The 9,477-nt window shown below is 38.5% G+C and overlaps 1 pseudogene; it reads left to right on the top strand.

Annotated features, from left to right (window-relative positions):
• Positions 1-7,238: 7,238 nt before the first annotated feature.
• Positions 7,239-8,543, top strand: LOC139180100 (histone-lysine N-methyltransferase SETMAR-like; annotated as a pseudogene).
• Positions 8,544-9,477: the final 934 nt, after the last annotated feature.

Raw genomic sequence — 9,477 nt, 5'->3', positions numbered from 1 at the left:
TTTCTAAGGGAATCCGATGTATAAGACAACCTCTAGTCAGTTTGATGAAGAAGAAATAGAATTTAATAGCTAGCAGAAAACTTTACCTAGAACAGTTTGCTTTAGGGAAAGGGAGGGCATAAGCTTCTTTGGGTTCCACTGGTGACGGACTGCTGAGCAGCATCCACACCCAAAGATACTGAGCAAAGTAAAGCCCTGCGTGCACTGTCCTGCCCACCCCATTAGGGCAAGCAGGCTTCTACTCAGGGCCCAGAAGTTTTGCCAGGTGAAAATAACGCTGGGACCCGAGTCTGGGGTTCTGAGGTTGTCTTGTTATTTCTACACTTGCTTAGATACCTGTGAGGGCTCTGCTCCACCAGGCCCTTAGATAATATGACATTTTAAGACTTCTTTGGAAACTTTTAGAAATAAAGATATCTCCCCATGTATTGTTGAAATACTGTGATGGTTGGTAATATTTACACTTAAATGCTGTAACATCGTGTTGCATTATAATCAGGTTTATAAAGGTAAGAATCAACACAGCAAGTGACTTCAAGAAATGAAGAAAATGGATTAATAACATTTTCAAGCAGTTATAAAAGGGAAATTATTGTATCTATTTGCAGAGCTCAGTGATCTACAAGAATACACATATTACACTTAGGCATGATGGACTGTTAGAAGGTTAGCCAGTTAATTTGAATGGCTTTAAAACTAGCTGAACATAGAAACTAATATTCTTTATGTTCCTTGCCTCTACTGAAGAAACTTTCTTGTTTTCACTGAGGCTGAGTGAAGTCTGTACCTATTCAAGATGTTGGGGAGAATCTTTATCATCTCTATACCCTGCACAAATAATGTTATACTTTTCTCTTTGGTAGAATGTATAGTTCATATTAATAACTGACTTACAAGAGCAAACATATTTTGAATACTTTATATATGTCAGACCCAGAGCAAGCACAAACTATGGTTTTCGAATTCAAAGTCAGGTGTTCTGAGACTTTGCTGTTGTTGTTACTTAGTCATTCTGTCGTGTCTGATTCTTTGTGACCCCATGGACTGTAGCCCTGCCAGGCTCCTCTGTCCATAGGATCTCCCAGGCAAGAACATTAGAGTTGCCATTTCCTTCTCCAGGGGATCTTCCCAACCCAGGGATGAAAGCTGCCTCTCTCTTGTCTCCTACGTTGGAAGGCAGATTCTTTACCACCGAGCCACCTGGGAAGCCCCTTTTAACCCTTTAGTTACCACAAAACACTACCTATATGAAAATACATATTATGGACTGAATGTTTAAATTCTCCCCAAACTCTAATGTAAAGCCCTGACCTCCACTGTTGATCATGGAGAATGGAGCCTTTGTGTGGAATTACATTAAGATGCGTGGTTTCCCTGGTGGCTCAGATGATAAAGAATCTGCCTGAAATGTGGGAAACTCAAGTTCAATCCCTGGGTTGAGAAGATCCCCTGGAAAAGGGAATGGCTACCCACTCCAGTATTCTTGCCATGGACAGAGGAGCCTGATGGGCTCCAGTCCATGGAGTCACAAATGGCTACCCACTCCAGTACTGGGGCTTCCCAGTGGCACGGTGGTAAAAAATTCATCTGCCAATGCAAGGAGACACGGGTTCAGTCCCTGGGTCAGGAAGATACTCTGGAGTAGGAAATGGCAACCCAATCCATCATTCTTGCCTGGGAAATTCCAGGGACAGAGGAGCCTCGTGGGGCTACAGTCCATCAGTCGCAGGGAGTTGAACACAACGGAGCGCAGCATATAGGAGTGGTTAAGATTGTGCTTCTGAAGCAGCAGGCATGGGCTCCATGCCTAGTCGGGGATCTAAGATCCCACAAGCAGCCTGGTGTGGCCAAAAAGCAAACCAACATACAGTTAGCTGAGGTCACAAGGGTGGGGGCCTCATGAAGGGCTTTAGTGTTATTAAAAGAAGAGACACCAGAGCGCTGGCCTCCTCTCTTCCTCACCCTCTAGCACGTGCATGGAGGAAAAGGTCCATGAAGACAGAGCCAGAAGGCGCCCTCTACAAGCCAGGAAGGGAGCTCTTATCAGGACCCAAACTAGCCTACCCCTCGGTCTTAAACTTCCCAGACTGCAAAATTTTGAGAAATACATTACTGTTGTTTAAGCTATCCAGTCCATGGGATTTTGTATGACAGCCTGAGCTAAGACATATGGATTTTATCAGAACTCTGAGTGAATTACAATTATGGCCACATTTGATAAAAATTGAGTAGATTATTTTGCTATTAGGAGATTTTTGTTGGAAGTACTTTAGTCAACAAATAAGCAATGAGCTTTCACTTTTGAACAAGCTGTGAATTCTTGAGAGGGCTTAGAATCATATTTCTGTTTTATTTGTCCTTTGCCTGAGAAATATATCATTTATGGTTTTATAATTTTTGAATGGGAAAATAGCTTATGCTAATTTTTCTTGGATAATACATGCCATATTTCCTCAGTCTCACTTAGTACATGCTCCTGACCTCTACTCAATTTTGTTTACTAAAAAGTTTTTTCTCTTTAGACTAACTATGGAACTGTTCTGCAATCATAAAGTTAGAATTTTCAAGACATCTCTGCATTTGCTATTAAAAGTAGTATTCAATGTCAATTTTTCAAGCATAGAACAGTATCGCAGCACCAGAGACATAAAATGAAACATATGAAACATCCAGAAACATCTGCCAGTCTCCCGTGAATACTCTGCAATCAATCTGAGCTATCATAAAATAAGAATAGAGGTCTTTGCTTCAAATTACTAGTGCACAGCACCTCATTAACTAACCCAGCCGATCAATTAGAGTCACTGAAAGGGGTATAATAGGACTTTGGGGGAATATAACCATTTTCCTCATTAAGTACTAACAAGCCAGTTCTCATACTTTTCTGATATCATTATGTTCCCTGCATTTCCTCCTTGCCCATTAACTATAATCCTAATAATCACATATCTACTTAGAGCAGCCTGTCTCTTGAATTTACCTGCTGTATCATTTTTGAACCTATTTCCCTGATACTTACAGATTTTCTTCCTTTGGCAAACCTGTCAGTCCAAAATAATCTTACCTTTCATTTATGAACCTGTTTGAGTCTTTGAAGCAGTCTGCTAAGAAAACGCGTGGTTGAAAATTTGAGTGACTGTAAAATGAACTGCATGAAAATTGGCACAGTGACGAGGTGCATTCAGAATGTCAGGATACTCTCCTTCCTGTGAGAGGGCTAACTGACTAATTGGACAGGAAATCCCCTGTGAATTGCTACAGGGGATTCTGTTTACCCAAGTAACTATAATGATGTTTCTGCCAGTGTTGGAGGAATTTCTCTCCGTTTTAACAATAGGATGTAAAAATGCACTGAAATTACTTATATAGCTGAGATAGGAATACACATCAGTTGAGTAACTTAGCATTGAGAATGTTTTTTCTTAAATTTGTGGTGTTTTAAAATTCATTTAATCATTTCTTTAATAGAGGTAAGTTATTCATATTTGAGTCTGTGATCAGAGCATATAATATTATAGGTGAACATTTTTTCTTTTTCTTTTAATTTTTAGAAAGATTCACTTTGCCCCAACTTTCTGTTCCTCTAACAACCCCACCTCTCTCAATTTAAGGATTTGTGATCAGATTTTGTAGCTAGTTAAGAACACTGTAGGTTGTCTTCAGGGTGTCTGAATTCTTATATGGAGACAAGTCTCCTATGGGTGAATCCCTTAGAATCATAAAAATTTACCAGTCTGCTTTACAAAGAGGAAACGGAATTCAGAGCTGAGTCATTTTTGCTTGTTTTCCTTCTATCACGTTTCTAATGTAAACAAATTTTGCTCCCTGTATACTATTACTGGGCTTTCCCAGTGGCTCAGATGGTAAAGAATCTACTTGCAATGCAGAAGATTCAGTTCAATCCTTGGGTCAGGAAGATCCTCTGAAGAAGGGAATGGCAACCCACTCTGATATTCTTGCCTGGAGAATTCCACAGACAGAGGAGCCTGGGAGGCAACAGTCCGTTGTGTTGGGAAGTCCAGTATAAAATAGTCGGTTGAAAAAAGTCCTTGAGAAAATGGCAAAGGGCCAAAAATATCTCGACTTGGTATGTTTGGGCAGAAAAACATTTTTTGTCTTTGGTTATGTCTGACGCCAAGATTTAATAATAAATATTAAAGATGTTACTTAAAAAACCGGGTTATGTGATAAGCACATGGGTTACTGAGAGCGCGCTGTCTTTAAAATATTTTTACTGATTAGGTGTTAACCCCATACGCGCTCTACTGGCTGTATACTCTAAACTCTTTGTTCCTACTTCTATAAAAAGACTTGACTACAAAAATAAACTTGTCAGTCCTTACAAGAGATTGTCCGAGTGTCCTTCTTTCAGGTTCATCGCTTCCAAGTCCCGGAGAAAAAATCCCCAACACACTGGGTCACAAATAATTGGATGTGGATGAGTTACTAACAAACATACTATTACTACCATGTGGAAAATTACAAGAAAAATCATTAGTAAAATTAAATATTGATCTCTCATGACATATTACTTTTAGTACCCTTTGTTGGGTGGTCATTTAGAAAAGATGAGTCACTTTTTCTTCTTACTGTTTTTGGAAGACACATTCAAGTATCAACACACCTCAAGGAAGGAATGTCTGGAGTGTAGCACCCATGAAAGATCATTTGCTCTGAATTTATTTAAACAGTTCCCATCACTTCCTGAATTTACTTTGCCTACAACCATCTTCTGCATACAAACCCAATACATTATGTCCATTAATAATGAATAATACATGGTAAGTGCATAATAAATAGAAGTACTCCCATGAGTGATTTGCATGAACTTAAACAGTTGGTATGATTGGTATGCTATCAATTTGCAAGACTTTTTTATTTAGCATGTTTACAAAGTATACTCATCACACTTATGGCCAATAAAATATAGATCTCACTAAAAACAAATCTTTGATCATAGAGATTCAAAATATTTATCAGGAACAATCATTTCTAAATAAGAGCATTCTCTAAGTAGTGGTTGAATAATGTAGTGAATGCAATATGTATAAGTCAAAGTTCTATAAACTTAAGTTATAGAAACTGACAGTTAATATTTAACATAGAAAAGCTTCACATATACTCCAATATAAAATTGAAGGTAAAAAAAGAACTCATATATAATATAATAAAGAAAATTTAAAACCCCATTTTAGTGAACGGATGATTGTACTAGATGATTCTGAAATTGATAATCATTAAACAGAGATGTGACTATGGGCTTTAATTCCATCCTCATGAAAACTTGCTCTAGTTATGTCACTGCTTGCAAGCGGAGTTGATCAAATGCATAAATACATTATTGGTTGATTAAGTTTTCTATTTTTTAGTCAGTTTTAATTTCATAACACCGTAAAACTTGAAACAAAGGTAACAAGTCCATTGCCAAGGTTTCTCCTTTGAGAGTAAGTTTTATTATCCCCAGAGAGAAAGATCTGATTTACTAATTTGAAATCATTAACTCAGTAGTCAGCAGACATACCATGGGGTCTGATTGATAATGTTTGAAGTTCAAGATTTAATTATGTTGGGATCAGACCTTCTCATGAAAAGTTAGGGCTTCTATACCACACTACCCTTATTTTTCTTAAAATTCAGACTGAGAGTCTGACTTAGCTGTGTATCGTTGGCCATTACTTTTTGTGTACTAGACAAGACCTTTTCTTCCCCTGTCCATGTATTATCTCATCATATGGTTATTTGAGTTCTCATAGTAGCTCTCTGCCTTCTTTCCCTATAGCCTTTATTTCCTTGTGTTCAAAATCACTGCGGATGGTGATTGCAGGCATGAAATTAAAAGATGCTTACTCCTTGGAAGAAAAGCCATGATAAACCTAGACAGCATATTAAAAATCAGAGACATCACTTTGCTGACAAAGGTGCATATAGTCAAAGCTATAGTTTTTCTAGTAGTCCTGTATGGATGTGAGAGCTGGACCAGAAAGAAGGCTGAGCCTGAAAAACTGATGCTTGCAAATTGTGGTGCTGGAAAAGACTCTTGAGAGTTTCTTGGACAGCAAGGAGATCAAACCAGTCAACCCTAAAGAAATCAGTCCTGAATATTCATTGGAAGGAGCGATGCTGAAGCTCCAATACTCTGGCCACCTGATGTGAAGAGCCCACTCATTGGACAAGACCCAGATGCTGGGAAAAAATGAGAGCAAGAGGAGAAGGGGGCAACAGAGGATGAAATGGTTAGATGGCATCACTGACTCAGTGGACTTGAGTTTGAGCAAACTCTGGGAGATAGCGAAGGACAGGGAAGCCTGGCATGCTGTAGTCTACAGGGTCACAAAGAGTCAGACATGACTGAGTGTCGGAACACCACCACAACCCTGTAGCCTATTCCCTTACCCCCTGAATAGACTGTAGTCTTGTGAAAGCAGGGAGGTCTGCTCTGCCTTCCCCATGGTAGGGACTTAATAAATATTTGGTTGATTGAATTAAATGTCTGAAAGTTATTTGTCTAGGGATGAAGCATGAGCTGCATGTATTTTTAATTCTTTCCTCCCCTTCAGCATGCATGCCAACTGTTGACTTAAATCATGTGGAGCGGAGAGCATCATGGTGGTTTTGTTTACTCTTATGCATTTCTTTTTGACTCTGATCGATGAGGTGGAAAGTGATTTACATTTGATGTGTAGCCCCTTATCTTAACTAGAATGACAGCTGCCTTAGAGATAACTTGTTAAATGTAAACTGTGCAGTTACCCCTGGCTTGCACAATATGCTTTGTCTTACCACAAGCAGATGTAAATACAAGCCTGTAATTACTTTCAGTTATGCTTCTCTGCATTTATGGTCCTGAATGTATACAGATGTTTCAACAAACAAATTACTGCATTGTTATTTTACCTCCAATTTGGTGTCAGAAAAACATCTTTTAGAGACTAGGGGTTCAAGAGGATGTTTCTACCCGTAAAAGGATATCTTCAGAATTTTTAAAAAATTAAATATGTGTCCAACGTTAGTTCATTTAAGGTCAAATGAACTATGATCATTAAGTGTCTAACCAACCATGAGAATTTAGCTCAATAGTGATTCTGGGTCTAATGGAGATATTAATTTACTTTTAAAAATTGTTTGAGACATGGGTCAGAAAATCATTTTACAAGTTCAGAAAGCTGAAATGTTATTTTGAAAGCAAAGTGACCTGTGATGCACAGTTAAATCATGAAACATTTTATTCATATTTCTCAATGGATTCTTCTCCTCGAGGCCTTGAAGGTGAACATGGTGTTTCTCTGGTACAGGATTAAATATATTGTACTTAAGCAAAGCCAGACTGAGTGACTTGTTTAGCAATTTAGTATTAGGTTGGTACAGAAGAAATTTTTACATTGTTGAGATGTGCCATTTGATTTTGGAATATATTCTTAAATAAATATGGTTATACTACACATCATTTTAATGCACACTTCTCTCGTTATGTTATTTTTGCTAATGCTATTACTTGCTGTTTATTTATTTTTAGACTAGGGAAGTGATGTTGATAAAAAGCAAATTCGAGCAGTTTTCTTATTCAAGTTCAAAATGGTTCACAAAGCAGTGGAGACAACTCGCAACGTCAACAATTTGGCCCAGAAACAGCTAACAAACATACGCTGCAGTGGCGCTTCCAGAAATTTTGCAAAGGAGATGAGAGCCTTGAAAATGAGGAACATACTGGCCAGCTGTCGGAAGTTGACAATGACAAGTTGAGAGAAATCATTGAAGCTGATCCTCTTACAGCTATGCATGAAGTTACCCAAGAACTCAACATTGACCACTCTCCAGTCATGTGGCATTTGAAGCAAATTGGAATGGTGAAAAGCTCAATAAGCTGGTGCCTTGTGACCTGACCACAAGTCAAAAAAAATTGCCCTTTTAAAGTGTTGTCTTTTCTTATTCTATGCAAATCAATGAACCATTTCTTGATTGGATTGTGACATGCAATGGAAAGTGGATTTTATATGACAACTGGTGATGACCAGCTCAGTAGCTGGACTGAGAAGAAGCTCCAAAGTACTTTCCAAAACGAAACTTGCAACCGAAAAAGCATCATGGTCACTGTTTGGTGATTCTGCTGCCAGTATGACCCATTACAGCTTTCAGAATCCCAGTGAAACTATTGCATCTGAGAAGCATGCTCAACAAATCGATGAGCTGCGCTGCAAACTGCAGCACCCACAGCTGGGGTTGGTCCATAGAAAGGGCCCAGTTCTTCTCCATGACAATGCCCAACTTCAGCTCGCACAACCAGGGCTTCTAAAGCTGAATGAATTGGGCTACAAAGTGTGTCTCATCTGCCGTATTCACCTGACCTCTCACCAACCAACTTCCACTTCTTCAAGCATCTCTACGACTTTTTGCAGGGAAAACACTTTCACAACCAGCAGGATGCAGAAAATGCTTTCCAAGAGTTCCCTGAATCCTAAAGTACAGATTTTTATTCTACAGGAATATACAAACTTATTTCTCATTGGAAAAAATATGTTGATTGTAATTGTTCCTATTTTGATTAAAAAGATGTGTTTGAGACTACTGATGATGATTTAAAACATGGTCCGAAACTGCAATTACGTTTGCACCAACCTAATAGTTAGGCAATATTTCCTATTATAGGAGAAGTTAGGATTCTTCTTATACCCTAATAAAGTATCATATTTATGAAACATATAGAAAAGTGTATCTCCAGTGGAGTATTACTGCTTAAAATAGGCAAAAATTTAAACATCCTCTCCACCTTGTTTACCTCTGATTATATGCTAATATCAGCACACTCATGTCATATTGTAGGGACAAAGGATACATGATTAACAGGAAATAACTTCAGGAACTTTAAGTCTTTCAGGTATTTCTAATGTATTAGCTTACTTGGAACGCATGAAATATTATAGAATCACAATGTGACATGTCCTTGATTCATTGATTTCAAACAGGTTAACCTCTTGGAGGAAAATTAAAGGAAATTCTTTTGAAGTTTTTATTATAATGTTTATATTTCCTACATTTTAGTAATTAAAAGTTTTTTTGGGGGGTGCATGAAGATTTTTAGTTCTTTAGTATAAAGACATTGAATGTAACGCATGACAGGATAACAGACATAACACTGGTTTTAAGAAGGAAAATTGGACACAGCACTTTACTTTCGTTGCTGTGAGGCTTTGTCTCTAGTTCCGGTGAGTAGGGGATACTGTCTAATTGTATTACTAGGGCTTCTGATTGCGGTGCCTTCTCTTGTTTGGGAGCAAAGCCCCTAAGGTGTTTGAGCTTCAGCAGTTGCAGCTCCCAGGCTCGAGAGCACAGGCTCAGCAGTTGTGGTGCAGGGGCTTATGCTCCACTGCACGTGGGATCTTCCCAAGTCAGGGATTAAACCTTTGTCTCCTGCACTGTAGGTGGATTCCTTACCACTGAGCCACCAGGGAAGCTCTGGCACTTCACCTTTTTTAAAACAAT

Source organism: Bos indicus, chromosome 27 (genome assembly GCF_029378745.1).
Source record: "Bos indicus isolate NIAB-ARS_2022 breed Sahiwal x Tharparkar chromosome 27, NIAB-ARS_B.indTharparkar_mat_pri_1.0, whole genome shotgun sequence".
Lineage (NCBI taxonomy): Eukaryota > Metazoa > Chordata > Mammalia > Artiodactyla > Bovidae > Bos > Bos indicus.
This window is presented reverse-complemented; position numbering and strand designations above follow the sequence as displayed.